This window comes from Lasioglossum baleicum, chromosome 14, assembly GCF_051020765.1.
Source record: "Lasioglossum baleicum chromosome 14, iyLasBale1, whole genome shotgun sequence".
Taxonomy (NCBI): domain Eukaryota; kingdom Metazoa; phylum Arthropoda; class Insecta; order Hymenoptera; family Halictidae; genus Lasioglossum; species Lasioglossum baleicum.
Window position 1 is genome coordinate 12446805 of NC_134942.1, and position 27225 is coordinate 12474029.

At 38.8% G+C, this 27225-nt stretch overlaps 1 long non-coding RNA gene across 1 annotated transcript; it reads left to right on the forward strand.

The window, feature by feature from the left end:
* Positions 1 to 9876: 9876 nt before the first annotated feature.
* LOC143215713 (uncharacterized) lies at positions 9877 to 20121 on the forward strand. Its single transcript, XR_013010420.1, has 3 exons — positions 9877 to 12113; positions 12228 to 12428; positions 12520 to 20121. It is a non-coding gene; the product is annotated as an uncharacterized LOC143215713 (long non-coding RNA).
* The last annotated feature ends 7104 nt before the right edge of the window (positions 20122 to 27225 follow it).

Genomic DNA, 27225 nt, shown 5'->3' on the forward strand with positions numbered 1-27225 from the left:
AGCAATTAATTTAGATTTTCAAGTTAAAAATCTCAATTGTAAAAAATCAAAAACCTCGGAAGAATTGGAAAACTACTGATTTCGCATTGAGGTTTAAAAGCGAATCATTTATATTTTTACGAGTATGGTGTATACAGTTAGGAGCAAAACTGATCACACACACTTTAAATCAGAATAGCTTTCTTTATGAATGGACCTAACGACTTCAATTTCTCTGTAAGGCTGGAACAATTAGTTTAGTAAATGACATCGTAGACTTTTCTTTTAAACATCTACAATGATAGTCCCTTACATTACGAATTCAGTGACTATAATTACTCAAGGTCACGGAATGAATTCTTAATGGAAGGGACTCTCATTGTAGGTGTTTGAAAAAACGTGGTTCCATTAAAAAAAATGAAGGTGACCTTGATATCTCTAAAAAAAATTGCATAAAAACAAACATTTTTTTGGTGTGGCATGAGCCCCATTTTGCCATTCATCTTTGTCCGCAAGACATTTAATGTATATCTATGAAGACAATCTAAAGATCTTTGAGGTGATAACGTTAGGTGACTCTCTCTCACCCTATATATATATATTAAAGACAATAATGTTTTCTAGGAATAACTTTTCCGTCATTTTTCATAGGAGATGTTGATGACAACGAACGCCATAACACGTGTCACCGCATACGGAACTGCAAACGCTTTCACGTGCCGCCTTCTGACACCGGCTAATTACTCTGGAACGCGAAGAATATTGATGGCAGTGTTTAAACGAGAAATTGTTACGCGGCCGTCATTGTCCCCGTAATTGTCGTCCGCGGAATGATTATTGACTCGCGCGACGCTGATTACAGCGACGACGAGCGACACCGTTCATTGTGTGCAACACCCCGGCCTATTAATACGTTTCTTCAGCAGCGTTGTTGACGGGGGTCAGGGATTGTAGTAGAATACCGGTGCGCGTCTATCCTATGGATCTTCGTTTTGAATTATGCTTCATTGTGCATCATCCACGGTACCGCCGTCGCCTGCCATTGTACCTAAGGATACACGTGGACGTGATTGTTTTGCCTTCGAACAAAGTCACACCCTGACAGGAATCTTTCCCTTCAACGAGTAAACACGTTACGAAAATACCCTTTCTGCGTGGCGTTACTTTTAACGAACCGACGCCAGTCTTTTCATTCCTCCTTTAATTATAGTCGCCATTCTTTGATTGATTAATTGTTTCGCTACTTTCCTCTGTACGCGGTACGCTGCGTTGCGTCAGTGCGTGAATCGCGTGGGCTGACTTGCATCGCTGTCAATCCGCGTGACTTTTCCTTAACAATTGAACGAAGATTTTTTATGGAAAATTGCATTTTTTCCAGCCGACCAGCACGTGTGAATTCAAATTGAAACTGCTTACCTTGGTGAACTTTTTATTGCATTTTTAGAAATTCGTAAATGCTACATGATTGTCTGCTTTTAATCTGGTTGGCAGACGTCAATTTCAGTGCAAATTGCTTGCCTTTGTCCGCGTTCTTCTATGCATAATTTATTGCGCTCTTAGAAATATGTTGCGTGTTTGAATCTCACTATTCATAAATGATTGCATTTTGAGAATAATAAAATGTGCTTAATTTTCATTGATTCAAAATTCGAGAACATACTTATTCCACAAAAATGGAATCACCCTTTTCAAGGAAATATACATTTTGGGACATTCTGTATATCAATTGTACCATTTTTGCTTAATGACGTCAACAAGACGAAAATAATACACCGATAGTGTTCAATTCTTTTAGTCATTCCATAACAAATCGACCACTTTTTGGACGTCACCATCGTCGATTATGTTCTAAATGAAATATTGTTGTAGTTCATATGAAATTAGAGGGGAGGGAGGATTTAAGTTATTATTTTACCGGTTTAGAATTGGTGTAAAAATTACAGGCCTTCAAAGTTTGCAATTGTTGCTCATTTTGGCTAAAACGGACCTCGCTTACGAATTTTTATCTCGGTAACTATTCATCCGATTGAGCTATATTTTGTTTTGTTTTATTCAGGAAGGATTGTGCTATTATAAAATAATTTTTACAACCTCGATAATTAACTTTATAATGTCGAAAAATGTTAACAAATTCTGTTTCTATATTCCTGAGAGTTTCCCCTTTAAAATGAGTCCTTCAGAAGGATAGAGAATTGAAGAATATGACATACGGAGAAAAGTCTGCAGTTTCGAGAAGGCGCACTAAATTAGTTTGGACACTCGCTATGTTCAGAGCCGACGTGTGGTTTTTGTTGAACCAGAGGAGCAGTTGCGCAAGTTCGTCCGAGATACGAAGGTCCGCGCGAAGGGTTCAAGCAACCATAGAACATAATTGCTATCCTTCAGCGTGTCATGTTTGCCAAGATATTAAAGTGAAAGTTTCCGTGAATCTATAATCTTCGTCGCCGCGAACTGACAAGAAGCGGTGTTAATCATCGAAGATTCACGTCCGGTTGAACGTGCTAATACGGGCGTTACCAAAGTGTGTTAACTTACGTGACATCCTGAACGCCTGGCCAGCCTGTCGGTTATCCTGGACTGCTCAAAGGGACGAGTGTCATCAAACATGCCGTGCGTATTCAGAGAGTTTGTACACCGCTCACGAGTCAAGTACGCGAGTACATGCGTGTACTTGCGTCGCGTACATGCGTGAACTGGCCTTAACCCAGCGACTCTCAACTTCTATTGGATCAGTGCAAAAGTATACGTGCATGATTTGAAGGTCAGACACACACGCAAACAGAAGTAAACAGTTTCATCAATCAACTGTGCAGGGTGCTTCAAAACATGTGGGCATAACTTCAGGAATTAATTCAATACGCTAAAACAGGCCTGGCCAACCCAAATAGTTTCATCGGCTACTTTGATGACGCGTGACGTTACAGCGGGCCACACATTAGGAAAACATGCTTTTAAAATAAATGTAATACAAATACAAAATTGAATAAAACTTTATTGTCTCGATTTTTATGAAATTTTCAGAATATGTTTAATTGATACAGATCTACGAAACGTGTTTTCTAAATTTTCCTTTTAGTATTTTCTCTGCAATTCCGACTACTTGCAATTTTTTTCAAAAATTTTGATCACTTTGTGTAGCAAACCAACTAACTTCGCAAAAAATTTCAAATCGCATGGTCCAACATTAAAAATGTTATCATCTTTTTAAGAGTGGCCGAATGTTATTGGGAGTCACTGTACCCTCAAATTATTTTGGAATTGACAATAGTCTCTCCGTAGCTGTCGTCAGATCAGGGGATTGACCAGGGCCGTCCTAAGATATTTGGAGCCCATGGGATACTAACAATAACGCGCTCCTCTTCATAAGAAAATACACGGCAGAAGAAGAGAGCGGAGAGCTGGGTGACCGGTTGAGTCTTACAAAGAATTCAGAACTAGAAAAAGCCAATATATATGTTACTAAATTTAACAAATTAAAAATATAAAATAAAAATACAACATTGCCGTGTCCCAAAAGGCTGGCACCCCGGAGCTATAGAAATTGAGGAGAAAAGTTACCCTCTCTCTCTGCCTGTACTTGATTAATCACGTGACATCGTGACACGACAGAGACGAATCGCGTCACGTGACCGGGCCGTGGCGGTAGCGTGGGGGAATAGCGCCATAGGAGGGGAAAGGTAGAGTGGGAGACGAGTCTCTTCAAGGGGGTCCCTCAGTTGTGAGGATAAAATAATGTCGTGTTTGGTATCATTTTAATTAGAAAAACGAGAAGAATACGATGGGGTAAAAGCTAGACTTAAGAAAAACTAAAAATTTAATTTTTCACTTAAAGGTTTGAACTCGCGCCAGTCTTTCATCTTTTCCGAGCGCATCGACGCTCTGTGCCTCTCTTTCTTTTCCTCTGACCTCTTTCACGCTTGAAACTTTAATCGCTTATTACACGAGTAATTATAATCGCAATTATATCGTGTCATAAAGTTTGTATATTATACGTTCTAAAAATGATTTATATAACTGATACGTTTACGACAGGTTCGGCATCTGCGAAAATGGTGTCAGTAAACCACCGCACATAAAACTTAACACTGAATCTACCAGCGCCGGTCAAATTGACCGGTTCCAGATTATTTATTTTATAATTGTTAAAATTATTTCAAACATGAATTAACAATAAGTTAAACATGTACTGTAATAACTAGACTGCGGATCTTTTTAACTGGAGTGAAACAGAATATTATTTTCTTTTTTGATACATTTAATAGACTGCAAATAATACAACGGTATTTTTCAATTGTTCCAATGACTTCACAGTTTTAGGTTACACCTACACGTTTTCGTTATAAATGTATAAAATCCGCAGTCTAATAACAAGAATGGCTGAAATTCTAGATAAGCCCAATCTTGTAATTTTTATAAAGCATGTCAGTCACTTTTAAATAAATGCAGCAATAACATCACCCTGAATCATAGTTGTGTACAACATTTGCACACTGCATCTCTGCAAGGATAGTGTGACTCAGGCGAAACAGCCACGCCAAATTTGGTGAAATCAACGAGAGCTTTCTTCCGCGAATTAATTTCACAACTTAATTCCTCCCATCGGTTAACTGGCCGTCAAATAGCAAGAAATAATGATTTTATTCACCCGCGGGTCAATATATTCCTCGTGGAGAGTGTAGAGCTGCCATTGCTGGCACACGGAAGCGTATCGTCCATCGTTGCAAGACGGATGACCTTCCGAAGGTCAGCGCCTTTGCTCTTCAACGTCGTTGGATACGCCATACACTTAATCGCAAAATTATTCCGTAAATAATCACGCGCGCGCAATAAACTAAACGTTTTCAATTAAAGTTTGGCCGTGCGGCCGGCCACGGGATAAATAACCTCTATAATGCGGCGGTGGAAATAATTAACAGCTGATTGTAAAAGGAACATTTAGCGAGGCACTGGTACGCACACTTATAAATCACGTCGTTTAATGATGCGATTTTTAATACCTCTGCTTTAATTTTCAATTAAACATCCGTGGATTGAAAAACATCATTTTCATTTCGTTGATGAAAATCGTGCCGTTGTTCTAACAATTGACTTGATCCTGAGTAACTTTATATTTAGCAACAAAAATGCTTTGGCTTCTAGAAAACGGAATAATTAATATGTAAACATTATATTTGATATTGAATTTATTTATTGAAGCATTTGGTGATCTAGCGATCATCTAAAATTGATATTAAAGACGATATTGTTATAAATAAGACGCTGCTTCCTAGATAGACGCACATGGCGTTCGAAGATTAAAGACCTGTTTAATTTAATTATCTATTTTTTAATTCCTTGACGTTTTAAACCTACTTATACTTAGATTTTTTTAAATTAAAATTTTAAAACATTCACAAGATCGTGTGAAAATATTAAGTATAAACATTATAGATTACAATAAATATATTACGGTATCAATTTAGCACAGCAGAATATATATGTATATATACATTTTCTGCACAAATATGAAATAAAGAATATTTTAATTCAGTGTCCAGAATTAATTCCACCCGTGTATACAGGGTGTTAATTTTAACTCGAAGACCTAAATTATTTCCGCTACTATTAAAAGTAAGAAAACAATAACTAAAAATAGGATGTACATGTGGTGTGTTAAGGCGTTTGGAGCAACTAATAAAATAAGATTACCCTTTTCGTTTTATTACTTTTGTATTCTTCAAACTGAAACAGATTTTTCGCCTTCAAGATCACTTCATGGTCATGGTGCGTAGGTCGTTTAACTCATCTTGACGCCGACTACCGCATTGCATGATAAAAAATACATGTTAAATAAAAAAAGATAAGTTTTCTCGATACAAAATAACGATGACCTTGAAAAAATGAACGGACAAAAAAGAATTGTTCTTCTATGATATTCCTCCTTCGATACCATTTAAATTATGCCAAAAATATATTTTTTGTGCCATTAAAAATAAAGGAGATATTTAGGTAGACTCCTTCAACTGAGACACCCTGTATTATATAAAAGTTAGCACCTTATTTTATTGTATATTCACTCTCTACGTGTATGTACAAATGAATGTTCATTGCTAAAAACCTCGAGGTGCCTTATCATTTTGACCACCAGTGTAGTTATGATTTTCTTGAAATGTGTCTCACATTAGGCTACCATGCCCTAGGATCAGTGCCTTATAATAATGTTGCGGAGTATATTACGCTACTTTGGACGTGTTTTAAATGGGAAAGTGACATACGATGCACCGAGCACAGCGCGGCCTGTAGAATAAAAATGGAGAGACAGACTCATTAGGCAACCCTCGAAGTTACATTATTGCTGCGCGTCCATTCGGCCAATCAGCGTAATTATTAGCATGATGGGACGAGGAGCGGGGCGAAGGGGAGTCGGGTATCGTCGAGATGCGAACTGTCACGTTGAAACGAGCGGACAAGAGCCACGTATTCGCATAGCTACCCTTAGGCCAGGCCGCGGTAACCTCGGCAGCACGCGCGTCCGCTTCGAAAAAAGGAGGATCGTCCGAAAGCAACTTATCACTGGCGTCGAAACAGAGCGATAAAGCCGCCGGTATTTTTTTTTCTGTGGAGGGACGAGACGCATTACGCGAGACAGCAGAAAACAAAGTAGCCACACCGTGAAATGACTCATGTACTCGGTATGCGGTGCGCGACTGGCGGAGCCGCCTCGGTCTGTTGTATCTGTAAAAGTGCAACGCGAAGCGAAGGCAAGTGTAAATCTGTCTTTGGACGTTTATTCGTTGCAAAGCGTTAATTTCTGTGGGTTACCGCGGCCAGCCTCGTGACGGTCTGTCCTTAAATGGCGAACCGGCGCGGCGCGACACGACGCTTTCTTCGGTCGCGGTCGCGAAGCGCGCTCTGCTGTTTGCATTGTTAAATATTACTAATAATCGAGCCCCGGGCGCGACGCGACAAGAGGTTGCGCAATTTACGAGCTAGGAATAAATACATCGCATAGCCTACAGCCTTGGACTAACGAAGTTGGAGCTGGCTGTACTCTGTGCGTGAACCAGTACGCCATCGTAAAAACGAAGACCACCGGAGGCTCCGGCTTCTTGCACCGGTTTCGCCAATTCTTCAGTCCACCTTGAAACGAGCCGAGAACGTGTTCCCTTGGCAATTTTCTGGGTCTTTCGAAATTTGGAAAAATTGGACCGGTGATGGCGATCTTAAGGCAGTAGACTCGTTTCCAGGATTGCAAGAGTGCGGGATTCGCGTTCTTATTTCTCGATAATACAAAAATAGGGTTTTTCAGTAGTCAAAAACGCTAGATAGAAGATCGATCTAGGCCGCTATCGCCCTGAAAAGTTCTATTTCTTCATTTATGAGGCGTAATTTGCATTATTCGGCAGCATGTAGCTATGAAAATAGCTTTTGTCTGGCGTTTTTGACTACTGAAAACCCCAATTTTTGTATTATCGAGAAATGAGAACGCAAATCCCGCACCATTACAATCCTGGAAAAATGAGTTTGCTCCCTTATCGATGAATAATAGAATTATATTAATAATAGAAAAATCTCTGATTATGTGAGCACCGTTTCGACAACTACGCCATGCAACTATTGGGTTGGCAAATAAGTTCGTTCGGTTTTTGTGATTTATTCCACTGTAAAAAACCGAACGAACTTATTTGCCAACCCAATATTTCTATTTACACCGTGCTCGATCGTGAATTCTGCATTTTTCTTTTCCACCGGACAATAATTGTTTGTTGAATACACTTTAGAAATTCAATTCAACCACTTCCAGAGTCAGTGTCGCCAGATTAAGACTCGTGTCCCCACTCTACCGAGTCTGCCCCCACGCTCCGCTACAGCCTGGTCACGTGCCGCATTTCGTCACTGTCGCGTATGTGTTCGGTACTCGCAGAGAGAGAGGGATTCACTTTGTCCCCTCGCGATTCGTCCTTCCTCTCCTCATCTGGTGACTCTGCCTGGCATTACGATTTATTTTACGGTTACAGTGATTACAATTTCTTCGATGTTCATAATTTCTTAGAAGAAGAAGAAAGTTTATATTTATTGTGTGCCTATATATTCTCCAATAACTATATACATTTACAACGATTATAGAATTTTACTACGTCGGAGAAAATATTTTATTTTTGAAGTAAAAACTTCTTTGGACGCACCACGTACACAACTGTTGGGCAGCGAATGAGTCTGATCCGTCACGCTCCTAGGTGAAACGCTATTCGGGTAAACTCGGGGGAGCCGAGGTTAGCCGAGCGAGCGAGAAACAGACAGGTGTGCAATCGCCATAGAAGTTTTCACTTCGGTCGTGCGGTCTTATGCGCACAGTATTGGTCTGTTCGTTTGTATTTATTTTAATAATGTTCTGTGCAGTTAAAAGTCTGACAGGTTTATAACAAATATGTATGGAAAACCTTCCGAGGATCGGGTATTTAATGTTGAAATACTTTTTGGACGCTCATTTGAGTTCTCGGGATGCATCGCTTCCAGCAACGGGAAAAAGCGTATCGCTCTGAACCGCAGTGATTCGGAGAAGAATGCGAGTGGCGAAACGGTGGGGGCTGCCAACGAGATCCACGCTTCCAATTCATTTATACCGGCTGGGCCGGGTCGGGGGAACGGCGATAAAAGAAAGAAAAGAAAAAGAACAGCTCACGAGAGACAGAGGAGAGATAGAGAGCATCGTCGCGAAAGAAACGCTCTTGTACAGGAACGTAGCCGGGGACGAGGCGGAAATGAGTATCGAAACCACGATTCGATGCAAGATTGCCGGGAACGCGATGCGTCCCGGCTCATGAAACGCAGAAAGTCACGTTTCTTTGCTCCAGGGCGTGATCGGGCAAGGTGTCCGCAATGACGAATATTGCCCAGGGCGCAAATCAACGCCGAGAAAAAGAGTATGGCAGCCGGCAAGAAACGGTGTGCCCGAGTCCCCGACCGATCGGAACGCCATGCGAATACCAAATGCAACACGTTCGCTCCGTTTGCTCCCTACCACCGGCGTCATTGACATTTTCATTAAGCCCCGTCCCTTTAAACGGTCTCATGATTAATTAACGGGCCGATTAATGGGCCGCGCGATGCATCGCGATCGATTCTTTTTCCTCCAGCTGATTGAAAGTCGGCGCGCGTTACTGGGACAAAGAATCGAGGAGACCGACTACGAAGGACGAGATCGCCTGCCAGCGTAAATATTCATCGGCGTTCCTCCTCGGCTGGAATTGCACGCAATCGATATTCTTTGTTCGCCACGCAGCATCTTTTCTTACTTTATTTTAATTAATCCTCCGCGGGCACGCCGCACAGTGGGGTATTTGCCCCGAAAAGTCGGAGAAGATGTAATTTATTATTTTTTAAATTAAATATGTAGATCACTTTTATTAATGTAAGTTGAGACTTCTAAAATAAATCACTTTTATTCATGTTTTATTTTAGAAGTCTCAAATGAACAGATTCAGCAATTTGACTGCACATTAAAAACTAATGTTAAATCAACTTCAAACACATGAAATTTTTAATTAACGAAACATTCTTATCTAGTTGGATACATTATTATTCAACTAGAAATTGGAAACATGTTCTCCTCACAAAGTGCGACTTCTCGAAAGTATTTCTCAAATCCTGAATTATGATAAAACTGGCGTATCAATGCACCTAATACCATTTACTAAAAAGGACTCTAAAGGATTCCTGCCTCGTATCTTTATTCATATCTTGAAAAGAAGCTGTAGTTTGTAGGTTGATAACCGCATAAAATAATAATAAAATTTCCGCGCAGTTAGTACTCAATCTACGGGGAATATTTATTGCAATCTGTGACTCGTATGTCGTGTAACTTTTGTGGGAATTCCGCTCGGGTCTTATCGTTGCACCTCGCAACGCAGGAATAAGCGTGGCCGTGGTCAGTGCGTAAGTTAATCCAAGGCTGAGTACGCTCGTACTCCAGCTGCAGCTGCGATTCATACCGTTACCAATGTATCCTACCATGGAATTATTTCATCAAGGTTACCGGGAAAATTCGTGAAATAATATCTCCTTCCACATTTGAATATTACACGTTCCGAGAAGCTAATTTTTATGAAAGAGAAACAGAAACTGCACAGACATTTATTTCTTTTCATGATCATTTTAATAAGTCACAAATAATGTTATCGAATTCCGGAAATCTTCCGATGCTTTCAGTATTTTGTTTAATATTTTATTAGTATCTGATTTATATATTTTATTTCATTTCACAGTCAGATGAAAGTTTCTATGTATATACATATTGATGAAGTCTCGTTGAAATACAATAGAAATAAAATCAGATTGATAATGAAGAAACTTGATCATAATTTTTTATGAGATCGTTTGAATTTTAACCCATATATGGCTTCTTTTTCACTTTTCGTCCTTGTGATGAGCAGAATAAGACGTGATAACAAAAACTTGATTTGACCTTTCGATCTTGAATAAATTTCCACCAAACTGAATCATGAAAAAATGATGCTGTCATAAGAGCGTATCATTGAGTGCACCATTAAATGGCTATAAGTTTGTCAACAACCTAATTCGATATACACAATTAATCTTATTATCGTTATCCAAGGAGACCGAGAAACAAAAATTCTTTTCCGTTGAATTGTGCAAGTCCTCCGAAGTGAATTCCCTCCTCGACCCCGAGCATAATGACCCAGCTTGCGAAAGCTATGCAGTCTTCGATCAGCATACGAAACGATCAATGATCGGAGACCGTGCGTATGGACATGCATGGTCAGATACACGCTCGATGCATCATCGCGTCATTGCACAATTTACCGCAGTTCTCGGGGCCCAAGATGGCGTGAACATGGCTGAAAGAGAAATTGAAAGTTTAGTGTGTATGAATGGCTATGCGGAGCAAAGCAGCTCTGTGTTGCCTTCTTCGTGATCACACAGGAAGTTAGTGTGAGGAAAGCGTCATCGTAATCTCTGGCTAGATTGATACTCGGCTGCTCTGTTTCGTGTGCTCCATACAGTCTAGAACAATAACAGTGTTCTGAGATATCATGGTGGATCCCCGTAGGACTCGATCAAAAAATTCTTTGGATAGGACAGGGACATATACAGGGTGGCCAATTACTCTTCCATTTAAAAGATCAATAACTTTCTTATTTTTTAAGAATTTTAAAGCATTAGGTTGGGGCAACTAAGTTTGCGATCTCCACATTTTCTCAAACTAAGTCGTTTTATATCAAATTAATCGCAACATTCAGAGTTTTCCAATGATATATAGTTCAAATGGAATGGTCACTGAATGAGGTTATAATGATACAATAAAAGAATTACAACAACAAGAATTACAACCCAATACATTAAATGGAAATATTTTTATTTCGTATTGTTCGGGGTTATATATTAACGTACAATCGCTCCTTCAAATATCCCCACCATTTGTCAGTGGACTTCTAACCTTAAAATCACGAGTGCATGCTCTCTGCTAGAAAGATAGAATTTTGAAACAAAAATTTTTAGTGGAAAGAATTTAGAAAAGAACGTTTAGTATTACAAGTGTACCAGTATAAGTGGCTTATATTTAATCACTATTACATGCGTTTGCAATGAGTCACAGCTAAATCATTCAAATTGTATAATATATGTTGTATTTCCTTGAAAGAGAAGTTCCTGAGATCATTTAAAGTAACTTTTTCCTTTGCGAAAATGTTCTTCGGGCCTTTCTTAAGGAGTTATTAACGAAAAATGCGGACCAACCAGAGCGCGGCAATAGCAGACGAATTCCGACTCGACCAATGCCAACGTCGCGCTTATGGTTAAGATAGTCGCGCTCTGATTGGTGCGAATTTTTCGTTAATAACTCCTTAACGAAGCCCCGGAGAAGAATTTCGCAAAGGGAAAAGTTACTTCAAATGACTTCAAGAATCTCCCCCTTCAAAGAAATACATTTCTACTTGCAAACCTTATCAATTAAACACACAGGTATCTTATTGTTTAACAGAAATAAAAGCCTGGCCTTTCATTCCAGGCAACATCCTTCTTGATTCAAGATCAAATGATAACCACGCCCATGTAGACAGAAAAATTCGGTAGCGGTTATGTAATCCTGTTAAAGTAGCGGCACGGCGCAAGGATTAATCAACGCGATTCCTCCGGTAAGTTCTCTCATTAATATATTAAAAAAAAGGAAGTAACTAAAAACACCAGGAGAGTGAAGTGACCCCGGCTTCCAACGCCCGTGTCTAACCTTCAGTTATTCGCAATTCCAGTGGGAAACCATTTTTTCCTCGGACCCATTGATTGGCAGCGCGCACCAAGAATCTTAATTACCTTTTCTTCGAAACATAGCGCGGTAAATGTTTCATTAGCGGTGACTCCGGCGTCGTCGTTCCGCCATACAGCTCGTTCCGCGCTCGCGCATATTTTTCGTTGGAAACGCATGCCGGCGACCATCAGGAGAATTTCCGTGGGTACGTACAGTTAACTCTTTCGTTTCCGTATGGTTCGACGGATGCCCGGGGACGAGGCCCGTTCTCTTGTCTAACGACGCTTTACGATCAGGTAACTAGCCTCGAGGCTTCTCCGGTGAACCTGAAGTGGGTCACTTGGATCGTTCAGGGTGAATGGAGACAGTACGGAATGAAGAAGCGGAATGAGGGGTGTTCCGTCGGGAATCTTGTTTCACTCGTTCGCTCGTGTCACGCCGAGCGACAGATGGATACAGTGAAGTCGCGATATTTTGCAAACGGCTGTGTTCTGCACCGAGAAATAACGCGTAGGGACACTATTTTTTTATGACTGCGTCTACCGCGCCGAGAGTACAATCGAAGCCGAACGTAGAAAAGGACAGCATGCATATACAGCAATTAATTCAGATTTTTACGTTAAAAATCCTAATTGTAAAAAATGAAAAACCTCGAAAAAATTAGAAAACTATTCATTGAAGTTTAAGAGCGACATTATCTATTTTTTAAACAGTATCAGTGTATAGTGATAAGTAGACTGCGGATCTTTGCGCAAAATAAAAATGATCTGCATCAATTTTAAGAAACAGGAGCCAAGGAAAAAGTTCTTTCTTTAATAATTTTAGTGGGTTGAAAATAATATATTGGTGTTCCTAAATTCTCTTAACCTGTAAACTTTTTTAAATTAGACTTACCCATTCTTGTTACAAATGCTTGAAGTCCGCAGCCTAGTTACGAGCATTGTTCACAAATTTTTTCAGATTTCTGGTGGGGTGTGCCGCGGTAAAAAAAAAATAAAAATCACCATTTAGTGTGGAAACACATTTTTGTGAAAACTCAGTGGCAGCGAACGTGAGCGCTCCGTTAGCATAACACCGTCTAATCACGCAAATGAAGGAGGAACGGTATCGGGAGATGATCCAACGATGCTCGAGTACGGCGGTAGTGCCTTCCAAAAGCAATTACAGGACTAAAGGGCCGAGCCACGCGATCTGTGCTGATCGCGCGTATTAAATCGAACGATTTGCGAGAACGCGTGTAATACGCTGTTCGCGTGCGATCCTGCCGATGCTGGAAACCGTTCGATTTGGAAAAATGTGTATTCTAACACCTCGGCGGAGGCCGCGTTGCAACAGATACAAATGTACGGCTAACCGGCGCGGCGCGGCGCGGAGCAAGTAAGCAAATCCAGCATCCACCACAGAGAAATAATAGTTCCTGCATAACCATTCGCCAGCATATAACCGGTATTTAGAGGCATTCCTGCGCTGTCCCGCGATACACTCATAAAGCCGGCATGCCTCGAATTACCTCCGTTCGGCGAAAAACGAAAAAATAAGATCGAACAATGCCACCGCTAGTATTAGCCGTAGCAGGATCGACACGATGATCGTACACGTGCGCAAGTTTTATCGACCAGGAAATCTTTGGCGAATTACACGAAATTAACGCTGCTTCTGGATTAGAACGAGAGGGCATGTTCTATTCCAGGCCTGGCCAACACGCGGCCCGCCGGACGATGTTATATTTTTATTGAAACTTTTGTTTTTTCATTATACAGTTAGAAGCAAAATTGATCACGCACATTTTAAATCAGAATAACTTTTTTATGAATGGAACAAACTACCTCAATTTCTCTGTAAGGCTAGAAAGAACTAGTTTAGTAAATGACGTCTAAGAAAGATGTTAAAATATTCATTTGGTCGGAATTGTGAAAAACAATAGAAACAATTGATTTTTCCGACTTTTCTAGCTGGGCCAATAACGAAGATTTAAAAGATGTGTTTGGTCAACTTGTACATATAAATTATATACGCTCCGAAAATTTCATTGAAACTGGTAAATTGGTTTACGAGTCATAAACGATCAAAAGTGGTAAACAGGGCAAAAATCTTGAAAAACTGCAATTTTTACCACTTTCGATCGTTTATAACTTGTAAACCAATTATCCAATTTCAATGAAATTTTCGGAGCGTATATACGAACTCCAGTTCTACATATATTGGATATCTTTGATATAATTGAGCTACACTGCAACAATGAAATAAAACAAATTTTTGCACATCAAAAATAAATTTTTACAATACTTATATTACATCCGAGAGATATTCCAACTTAAGGTATTTTGCACAACGAGTTGTAAGTGCTTTTGGATCCATATATGTCTGTGAAACATTTTTTTTTAAGATGAAATTTACAATGAGTTTATCACGTGCTTCGTTAACTGATACCAATTTAGAAAATCAGCTAAGATGTGCAACGTCGAACATAAATATAGATTTACAAAAATTAAGTGAAAGAAACGTTACACAAATATCTCATTAATTAAGACTCGAGAGTTTAATAATATAATTGTTCGTTTAATTTTAATATTATGCGAATCTTGTGGTCCTCTTCGACTGTATAATAATTAAGAAACTTCATAGAAGCGGTTACTGTTGCTATGAGCTATAAATGCTTAAAAATTATGAAAATTGTAACTTTTCACTAGAATCAAATTAAAATATATTTCTTCTAATAATAGTTTTAATAGGTTGAGATAATGTAATGACATTCTTGCTTGAATCGTTTGGAACGATCTTTAAAAAGTTATTCTGTTTTAAAAGGTTACTGGATATTAACTAATATAGTTCTGCCAAAATCAAGAATCAACGATTAAGAATTCCTCAACGAGTTGTCCAAAATTGTTGACAACAATTTCGTTTATAAAGCAGAAAATGATGTGGATGAATATATGTATAGCGTAACAACTTTCTCAGAAATTATTATTTGAAAAAAAATTGTGGAATATTAACATGTGTTACTGTGTATAAAACGTCTCCAAAAAATATATAAACGCTAAATGTAAAAAAAATTGTCGATATTTAATGAAGCATATAAATTTCACTTTATAAACTTGCGTCTTACATTTATCGCTTTGTGCTCCGTTACAAGAATGTAAATTTGCATAAAGTTCCGCAATCTTCACAAAGTAGCAGTGCGTTTCGCCAGATGGTATTGTAACAATGTAAACGCAAATGGCGGAGCCGCGCTTTATCTTTTCTGGAACGTAAGTGGATTCTTAATGAAGAGCGATTGTAGAGTATTCGCCTTGAGTTCCTGAAATAACTTCGATCGATTTTCAGATATGAATTAAGAAGTGGTTCCAAAGGTTTTGTAGTGGAAATTTTGATCTCAGTGATGGAGAACGCAGTGGAATGCCGAAAAAAGTGCTGGACGCGGAATTAGAGCAATTATTGAATGAAAATCCTTGTCAAGCATAACAAAAACTTGCTGAGGAAGTTGCTGAGGAACTTGCTTGCTTGCTGATGAACTTACTTGCTTGCTTGCTGAAGAACTTACTTGCTTGCTGAGGAACTTACTTGCTTGCTGAGGAACTTACTTGCTTGCTGAGGAACTTGCTTGCTTGCTGAGGAACTTATTTGCTTGCTGAGGAACTTGCTGTAACTCAACGAGCAATTTCCGTTCGTTTGAAGAAGCCTGGGAGCTTCGAAACGTAACGTAACTCTTTTTATAAATAAAGATTAAAAGTATACTCGGAAGGCACCGAACTAATTTGTGCACCTAATACATATTATATCCATCGGGGATCTCCGATGAAAATTCGGATATCTCACGTGCCCGAGCCTAATAGATCTTCCATCGTGTTCTCTTCCTGGACAAATAAACGACGCTCCATCCGCATCGGTCCTAACGGATGAGAAGGTCTTACTCCCGGTCGGACGTGTACGAATAGCCGCAATTATGTCTTTGTCTGGACAACGGGTGAACTTTGACATCGATCGGATCAACTCGTCGATCTGCCGGTTGATGGATATCTGCAACGGCTCGACAATAAAGCTGGCGGGAAAGCGGTGGACGCCTGCATTTGTCACAGCAACGACCGGCGATCGGCGATCGGTTCGCCATCGACACCTTCGCAATGCGTTCCGCGTGCCCGGCGTATCCTGTGGCCAGAACACCGCGCTGCACCGTGCAATTGGCGTTGATCGACCAACTATACACTCCTGCACAAAATGATAGCGCGTGGTATTAGGTCATCCTATAAGTTCGTGCCGTTTTTCATTTCAAAAACATGTACTACGTTCCATCAAATACGCGATCGGTACTCAAGTACAACGAGATATCTCCAAAAGGGCGGAAAAGCTTATTCCCATACCCAATATGTACTACGAAACTGGTATATTCTCGTACATTGTGATATATTCTAGTGTATTCTGGTATATTCTACGATATTCTGGTATATTGTGGTATATTCTCGTATATTGCGATATATTCCAGTATATTCTGGTACATTCTGATATATTGTAGAATATTCTGGTACATTCTGGTATATTGTGGTATATTCTCGTATATCGTGATATATTCCAGTATATTCTGGTACATTCTGATATATTGTAGGATGTTCTGGTATATTCCGGTATATTCTGGTACATTCTGGTACATTCTGGTACATTCTGGTACATTCTGGTACATTCTGGTACATTCTCGTATATTGTGATATATTCTAATACATTCTGGTACGTTCTCGTATATTGTGATATATTCTCATACATTCTGGTTCATTCTGGTACATTCTGGTACATTGTGGTACATTCTGGTACATTCTGGTACATCCTGGTACATTCTGGTACATCCTGGTACATTCTGATACATTCTGGTACATCCTGGTACATTCTGATACATTCTGGTACATTCTGGTACATTCTGTGGTATATTCTCGTATATTCTTGTATACGTGGAACGGTTCGAATAAATGTAGTTCCATTGTAGCTCCGGATTGTTTCAGTAATCAATATAACGAAGAGATAAATACTCGAAGCGTGCATAAAGTCAAGTAATAAAAATGATCGACCGGTCATCGTTAAATCAGCATCTCCCCGTGGCGCAACAGCTTCATCTAATAAGCCCCCCGCGATTAATCATACAGTATCTAATCGCGTTGCAGATAATGGTCGGTGTTCCCCTTCATCTATTATTTCCAGTCGGGTATGTATGAATAGATACCGGAGAAAAGTGTTTGATTTTTATTAGAACATCCGCGTTCACTGATAATTCGTGGGGGTGAGGAGCCTCAGCCCCCTAAGACACGCAATCCTCGGACCAATCACGCAACGATCCCGTGAGAAACCATTCATCTTCCTTCCGCGGTCGTCGATACACGGGTTGCCAAGCGCAGCCCGGGTCCGAGTTCCACAACACTCGAAGCTGAAATCCCTGAAAACACCCACTAACTCCGTGGGCCCCGGGTAATGATAACTTTCACAGAGAAACGAATTATGCAAATGACAGCAGGGGCCGGTAATGCCCCGGCATCCGGGTAGAAGTCTTTTCAGGCTGATACGCTTCGGACTTCGCGAGGCGGACTTTCAGCCAGGCGTTAGCACCTCTTATCGGCCGTATCCTGAACGCTTATGATAGATAGCTTTACGTAATAGTTGTAATGAAGCCTCTTTATTCTGTTAGCAGGCAGCGTAATAAACGCTGGGGAACCATCGGTCCCGGCAATTACGGCCTCCCGGAGGAGAAGGTATCCCCTTGCACACACAGCTCTCGGCCAGTAATACAACGTACATCTGCGCAAACGGGAATCGACGGTGTTCCGAAAGCGATCCCGGGGAATTGAATCTTTATCGATATCTCGTGAATTGCAAATCTCTGCTACCGGATCGGCCCGAGACGCCGGGATTCGTAATTGTTCCCATCGCGAATGGCCGAATCACGTAATCGATTGCTTTTTACGATGTCGGAAAGAAGGTTTTGCTTTTACTGTTAGCCGTTCGTGACGCTTTTGTCCGTTTCGCAGCTGCGTTATTTCTCGGGATCTGCACGGTGGGCTATTTCTATAAAATAGATGGAATTCATTCATTCAAATTCATTCATTCATGTCGCGGAATAGAAGGTAGCCTTTTAGTATGCTAATACTTGATTGTGATAGACTGGAGGGGACACTTCCGTATCACCCCTGGAAAAAGAATTCGATCAAGCAAATCAAGTGTCCGTTATTGTAATTATTTATGTATTTTATGCGAAACATATTTTCACTAACAATAGAAGTAAATGCAATGTTAAACATTTATAAAGCAAATATTAATATAAAATTAATATATATATTTGTTTCTTTTCGGAATGAACAGAATTAGCAAATTAGACACTGATTTGAGTAGAGTGTTCAACTGTCCTCAAGCATACGGAACATTTTTATGGATATTGTCATCTTCACCGTTAGGAATGTTAGAAAGTGTTTTATTGAAATAAATGAATAAAAAGTGTCTTATAAAGGAAGATTATTATTATTAATATTTGATAAAAATGAAAACACTTCATCGTTTTATTGATATTTTTCTAAGATATCATTATCTCTTATAGCATATTTGTTGATGTTTAATATACGCCGAGATAATTCGTTCAATAATCATCATTCACGTTTTTGATCAAATATTTTCTGCCAGAATTCACAAATCACAGACTTCAGATCAGTACAGTCATTGCATGTTGTATGGGCTTTTCTGTGTAGCCTTCGGGGGGCCTAATGCCCCCGTACCATTTCGGTGTCGCGCCCTATGTTACCCATGGTTCGTGGATTTATGCGTATTAGCAAGAATTGAGTATTCCGTATGCTGCATTTTTACTACGAGTGCTTAAGTAGTAGTATTTATTTTATTTCGGCCTTGCGTCCAAGAAATTGGACTTGGTTTACAGTTTTTTTCTCTATAATCACTCATCCCTCCATATCCCATGCCATACCCTTATTGTCTATAATCGATGTTAATCTATCCTAATGTCTTACATTTAATATTGCCTCTCTCTCTCTAATTTTGATTATTTCTTTCCTTTTTCTCTCGATACTCCTGAGCCAGTCTACTATTTCTCCTACTCTTTTATCTTGTACTATCTTTTCTATACTTATTTATATTTATTCTCACTACACCTTCACATATTCTCTCTTCCTCCATTCTCCAATATTTATTCCCTTCTTCCATATTCATCAGGCTCTAACTTTCTCCTTCTCCTTTCTCCTCTAAGGTACCTTGGTACCCTTATTTCGTACATATATTTATATCTATCACAGAATTAGATTCCATTATTTTACCATATTGCCACTATCCCTGAATTTGTCTATCCCTCTCCTTCAGAATCTCGATAATTTCTATATAGCTTCATTTCCTTCCCTTCTTTCATTTTCTATTTCTGTTTGACTGTATCCCTTCACCTTTAATCTTTCCCTCAGGCATTCCTTTACCGAAAACCCTTCCTCCTGTTCTCTCCACTCTTTCCTCGAATCTTAACGCTTTCTCTCCTGCTCTAATTCGTCCTTTTCTCTTCTCATGGTTTCCCCCAGTAACATGTAGTCTGGCGTTGTCCTATCTAGTTTCAGACACCATTTAATATATTTCGTTTGTACTCTCTCCAGTTCCCCGGAGTGTATACGAATCTGCAGCATTTGCGGCAAACGGTACCAGAGCGGATTTATCCACAACCGAGGTATTGCAGTGTAGCAGAAGAAGTCTGACGGTGTGCCAAGTTTCACGGAGCAACTCGACATTCTTATTAGAAATGTTTAAAATGTAAGGGATGTACATGTATACAAAACAATCATTTATGTATGAATATTGAATGAATAAATGGAAACAGTGTATTGAACAAACGTATATGTGAATATATTTATTGAATCCCAAATCTTTTCCTTTTCCAAAAATTTTCGAAATATTTCGGGCGTCTGGCTTGCCGTTGACTTGTACTACTGAATTTCGGATACCTCCTTCGATATCATGTTCTCCTGATACAAAACTCAATTTTCGAAGTTTTCCGAAAAATTTTCGAAAAAGTATTAGGAGAACATGATATCGAAGGAGGTGGCACGAAATTCAGTAGTACAAGTCAACGGCAAGTCAGACGCTCGAAAAATTTCGAAAATTCAGTAGTGCAACTCAACGACAAGCCAGACGGCCGAAAATTTTTCGAAAATCTCGAAAATTGAGATTTGTATTAGGAGAACATGATATCGAAGGAGGTGGCACGAAATTCAGTAGTACAAGTCAACGACAAGTCAGACGCTCGAAAAATTTCGAAAATTCAGTAGTGCAACTCAACGTCAAGCCAGACGGCCGAAAATTTTTCGAAAATCTCGAAAATTGAGATTTGTATTAGGAGAACATGATATCGAAGGAGGTGGCACGAAATTCAGTAGTACAAGTCAACGGCAAGTCAGACGCTCGAAAAATTTCGAAAATTCAGTAGTGCAACTCAACGTCAAGCCAGGCGGTCGAAAATTTTTCGAAAATCTCGAAAATTGAGATTTGTATTAGGAGAACATGATATCGAAGGAGGTGGCACGAAATTCAGTAGTACAAGTCAACGGCAAGTCAGACGCTCGAAAAATTTCGAAAATTCAGTAGTGCAACTCAACGTCAAGCCAGACGGCCGAAAATTTTTCGAAAATCTCGAAGATTGAGATTTGTATTAGGAGAACATGATATCGAAGGAGGTGGCACGAAATTCAGTAGTACAAGTCAACGGCAAGTCAGACGCTCGAAAAATTTCGAAAATTCAGTAGTACAACTCAACGACAAGCCAGACAGTCGAAAAAATTTGAAAATCTCGAAGATTGAACTTTGTATTAGGAGAATATGATGTTAAAGGAGGTGGCACGAAATTCAGTAGTACATCTTAGCGTCAGGCCAGACGGTCGAAAATTTTTATTTTCCAAAGTTTTGCTATTCTGGCAATTCGCAGTGAGTAGTTTAACTGAATGACGAGTGGGATGTTCGGGAAACATTGTTGGTTCAATAAATAAATACACAGATAAATTTTTATATTACGTTCTCTTTATTTATTCATTGTCGATTCATACATGAAATGTACAAGTTACATTTATATATTGTATTTTACATGTACTACATATATGTATAACTTATAGCCTAGACTTATACCACAATACTGCGGGCTTTGGTCATACAGACAATTATATTACATGATCATTGCTCTGCTGTACTGTTATACTCCTGTATATAAATCTATTCCACTGCGTCGTATGATAGGCTGTAGTTAGGGATGTATTTTCTTAAATTTTCTTAAAAAGACTGTTACGAGCCGAGGGTTAGGCAGCTATGCGACGATAGTTTGGGGTGGGAGATTTGTCGTGGACTAGCTGATGTCTCTTTCAGCACCGGGTCGCCTCGTGTGTGGAATATGGAATGTGGACTAGTCTATGTCTCTTTCACCATCGGGTCGCCACTATGTATATAGGATAGGGTCGTCGTTCCGTTGCCTCGTAACTTATAGAATTAAGTAGATACAGCATTTTTCTGATTAAAATGAGACCAAACACGATGTAATCTCAACTGTATTTAGTGGTTTAATTGTCGATGAACGTTTCGGGCGCAAGGAAGGACAGCGTATGGGAAAGAAAGAGACGCGGAGATTCGCAGTCGCTTCGGCTGCGCGCGGTCTCCATTTACATGCGGTGTCCTTCTCTACGTTCGTCTTGGCCTTTGAGGCTCAAAAGGATAGTGTCCGTCTACGGAAAATGCAAACGAACCTCCCCAAAGCTTTTGCGTTTATAATTTACTGTTAATAAATTTTTTAATGTTTTCGGCGCAACGGTTCGATCGTTTATTACGAATTAGGATTCGAATAAATCTTGAGAAAGATCCAAACTAGGATCGAAACGTTAATTTTGTTTGAAAAATAGCAAGATTGCTTTATAATTCGTAATAAACGATCGAACCGTTGTGTGCGCCGAAAACATTAAAAAATTTATTAGCAGCAAATAAGATCGATAGAAGAAACATATTTATAATTTACTGTATTGGGATGCTGATTTCAACCTGACCCGTGATGTCCGAGAGATATAAGGTCACAGTTGGACAACAGGGATTAGCACGCGGGCGTTCGATTCTTAATTAGCAATAATTCTTGTATCATTAAAAGATCGCGTTATCTGGTCAATTTCGTACACAGTTAACACCCACCATTAAGGATCTAACCTCGAAGGTCTATTAGCGTTTGGGACTAGCCCGTCCAGTCGCCGGCGAGAGCATTTGTCGCAGTTATTCGAGCCCGTGGTGCAATAACGGGGCACACGATAGTAAATCCTGATTACTATTACTGATACGACCGCAAAAAGCTGGCCGCCGCGCCGCTACGCACACATCGCCGTAATCACGGTACGCTATGGCACACCCACACACGCTTCCTTGTCCCCGTATACATGTTCAACAGCGGCAAGATAGGAGAGCCTTTTAACGAATGTTGGAAAGTTCAGTGTACCCATTATCGCGTGCCTTTATGGAGCTAACGATTCGAACAATTGCGTCTGACAATCAGCCAACCTGGTCGGAGTGTGTGTTACACTTAGGAGCCGGTATTAGATGAATAACTATGAAGATCGTTAAGACAGTAACGACTACTGGATGTTGGGCAACGATGTTTCGATTTAGAACCCGCTACGATCGGCTTCACTTTCGGCTTGTAATATCGAGATTATGTCGGGACTTAACTTTCCCTGTTTGAGAAATCACCATGTGATCAAAAGTGCAGTGAGTGTTCCAATTATTAGAGCCACGGCACGAACACGTACTGTTTGTCCATGTTAACAATGTACTCTTTGTTATTTAGCGTTTATATAGAACACTATAAAAATGTATTACACTATTATGTAATATATTTGTTGTACACAAGAACGAATTTTGCTAAGTATATTTTTAAAACATTCAGGAAGAAGATACTGCACATGTCTATTTCTATAAATTTATATTTTGCATAGAGATCCGCGGCCTAATTATGGACTCATGTTATTTAACGTTTATATAAAACACTATAAAAATGTATTACACTATTATGTAATGTTGTACATAAGAACGAATTTTAAAAAGCATAGAAAATCGAAAACATTCATAAAGAAAATATGTACATGTCTATTTCTATAAATTTATATTTTGCATAAATGTCCGCAGCCTAATTATGAACTCCATGTTATTTAGCGTTTATATAAACCGCTATAAAAATTTATTACACAATTATGTAACAATTTTGTTGTATATAGGAACGAATTTTGAAAAGCATATCAATTCGAAAACATTCAGAAAGAAGATACATGTCTATTTCTATTTTTTATTGTATTTTGCATAAAGATCCACGGCCTAATTATGAACTCCATGTTATTTAGCGTTTATACATAACACTACAAAACTGTATTACACTATTATGCAATAATTTTGTTGTAGATAAGAACGAAATTTGAAAAGCATATAAATTTGAAAACATTCAGGAAGAAAATATTGTACATGTCCATTTCTATAAATTTATATTTTGCATAAAAATCAGCGGTCTAATTATGAACTCCATGTTATTTAGCGTTTATATAAAACAAAATAAAAATGTATTACTCTATTATGTGATAATTTTGTTGTACACAAGAACGAATATTGAAAAGCATATCAATTCGAAAACATTCAGAAAGAAGATACATGTCTATTTCTATAAATTTTTATTTCATAAGAACGAATTTTACATAATAACGGCAAATTTTACAGAAGAACGAATTTTGAAACGTATATAAATTTGAAAACATTCAGAAAGAAGATATTGTACATGTCTATTTCTATAAATTTTTATTTTGCATAGAGATCCGCGGTCTAATTATGAACTCCATGTGTTATTTAGCGTCTATATAAAATTTATTACGCTATTATGTAATAATTTTGTTGTACGTAAGAACGAATTTTGAAACGTATATAAATTTGAAAACATTCAGAAAGAAGATATTGTACATGTCTATTTCTATAAATTTTTATTTTGCATATAGATCCGCGGTCTAATTATGAACTCTATGTTATTTAGCGTCTACATAAAATTTCTTACGCTATTATGTATAATTTGGTATACACAAGAACGAAATTGGAAAAGCCAAAAATTGAGAAGAGCAAATTACGCAATAAACAAAAATGAAATGCATAGATTGCGTCAGAGCAGTACCGAAACATTGCGCTACAATAAAATGCGATTTACTAGAAGGGACTATAAAAAAGTGTCTGAAGTTCGTTGAAAAATATTCAGCATATCTGTCAAACGATAAACACGGAACATAGGTACCATTTCGATTTTATATTCATAACGCAACCGTAGACCGGAATTTACATTTACGGGACACTTCTGCCTTTCGACTACTGAAATGTCTCTATTACCAGCAATGAAAAATATTCGCTGCGTGGAACAACCCGGGGAAAGGGTTATTGTCAGTGCGAGCCGTTTCGTAAAATACGAGCAGAGAATAGTGATGTCATAAAAGATTTTCAGCGATCGTTTCCGGGTACGTCGAATGCTCCCTAGGGTGAGAGTCAACGGATGCCATTTTGCAAGAGGAAACCGATTGCAAATAAATTGTACGTAACGGGAGATAACCCGGGATCGTTCCTCATCGGTTGTTCTGAAAATTTCATCGTGAACGGAACAGGTTACGGACGGTTTAAACTTTTAAACGATTTTTACCTGGCCAAGGTGCGCGCGGCAAAAATCGTACCCGCGGCACAGGTGTACAGTACGCACTAATTGAACGGCAGCGTACTAACCTTGTAATTATAAAAGCAATATATGTAATCAACTGTGTGTGAAGAGTAACAATTTCCACGGGAACTGTTTATTTTCTATGTTTATACGGGTTACATTTTAAAGTAACAATTTACGTCGTCATGATTGATACACCGGCGGGAATAATTATAACTGTAATGGATCCTAACGTCTCCATTAAGGAGGGCTTACGGTCGTTCTTAATTGTGCCTTTTTGTTCGTTGCTGTTGCAAGCTTACCGTTCCTTGCATGGACACTCGGTGTCTTAATTATTATTTCGTTTAACTTCGGCGTAATTATTATTTTTACTGTCTCGACAATTTTAACACTTCATCTACCGGTAGCCTATTAACACTAAACCTACCGAGTCTTAAAAGATTGATTTTATTTAAACTTTCTGTGATCCCTATTGTATTACGTGCCCTACTAAAGATATTCATAAAACCATTCCTTATGAAATCATTTTTTTTTATTCCAATAATTGTAAAATAAAAATTCTGTAGCCGGTCATTTTTACCGGTGGTGGTAGATTTAGTGCTTTTCAATAATTGTGCTGAACCAAATGGAAGCTTGAAAATCTTCTTTTAAACAATAATCCCGAAGGAAATGATTGGATTTTGTTATCGAGGGTGAGTTGCTGGCTTATGATTAAAATTGCAGTTGCTGTTGAAGGATTCTTTTAAAAAATCCTGAGCTATGAACCATAGACTTTCACCAATTATGGTATATAATAACACTTATAATTATTTGCACATTTGCTTGATACAATTTTTGAAACTAATTTCTCTCTAAAGTGATTCAGAGTGTTCTTATCGTATACATTTAGGCTGTTTATAGTGCAAGGATTACGAATTATTAGACTTTATGCAAAATAAAAATTGTCTGCCTTAATTGCAAGTGTCGCAGGGGACCTGCATAAACATTTAGTCCTTTTTCAAGTAATTCCAATGAGTCGAAGATAATACATTTTTAATTTGTCTAAATGTTCTTACTGTTTTGCATTTGATCTAATCATTTTAATCCGCACACGCAGTCTAGTGATTATATTAGATATAAATAAAATTTACCAATATTTTAGAAATTGATATTTAAATATAGTAAGAATTTTTCGGAAAATACTAACAAAATGGTATTCTTCTAACTAGACAGCGGATCTTTGTGCAAAATAAAAATTGTCTGCCTTAATTGCAAGTGTCGCAGGGGACCTGCATAAACATTTAGTCCTTTTTCAAGTAATTCCAATGAGTCGAAAATAATACATTTTTAATTTGTCTAAATGTTCTTACTGTTTTGCATTTGATCTAATCATTTTAATCCGCACATGCAGTCTAGTGATTATATTAGATATAAATAAAATTTACCAATATTTTAGAAATTGATATTTAAATATAGTAAGAATTTTTCGGAAAATACTAACAAAATGGTATTCTTCTAACTAGACAGCGGATCTTTGTGCAAAATAAAAATTGTCTGGCTTAATTGCAAGTGTAGCAGGGGACCTGCGTAAATATTTAGTCCTTTTTTAAGTAATTCCAATGAGTCGAAAATAATACATTTTTAATTTGTCTAAATGTTCTTACTGTTTTGCATTTGATCTAATCATTCTAATCCGCACACGCAGTCTAGTGATTATATTAGATATAAATAAAATTTACCAATATTTTAGAAATTGATATTTAAATATAGTAAGAATTTTTCGGAAAATACTAACAAAAGGGTATTCTTCTAACTAGACGGCGGATCTTTGTGCAAAATAAAAATTGTTTGCCTGAATTGTAACAAACTGGAGCGAAGTAGATGTTTATTAACAGCAGTCGAAGCTTCCATTAGGTCTTAATTAAGAAGGCCGGGTGTTCTCGTTCGGCCACGGGGAGAATAATGCCCACAGCGACGTCACGTCCGAACGTTCCAAGGACGCGTACGTTTCAATTACTATTAACGCGACGCGATCCGAGAAAGAAACCCGCCCGCCTAAGGAACAGCCCCGGCAACCTCCGGCGACGCCAGCAAAAAGAGATCCTCATTCTCATCCTATCCCGTCCCATCCCATCCCGCCTTTTCGAACTTAGCAGGACATCCATCCGAACTGGATCTCTCGCTGGGCGGAGTTGCCTATCGGAACCGATATCTGAACAGAGACGTCGTCGATCTCTCCCTGCATGCCGGCCGAACAGCGTCATCCAAGAATCGCCTCGGGACACCACCGGCCGGACCTACGCTCGAACGGAACAGC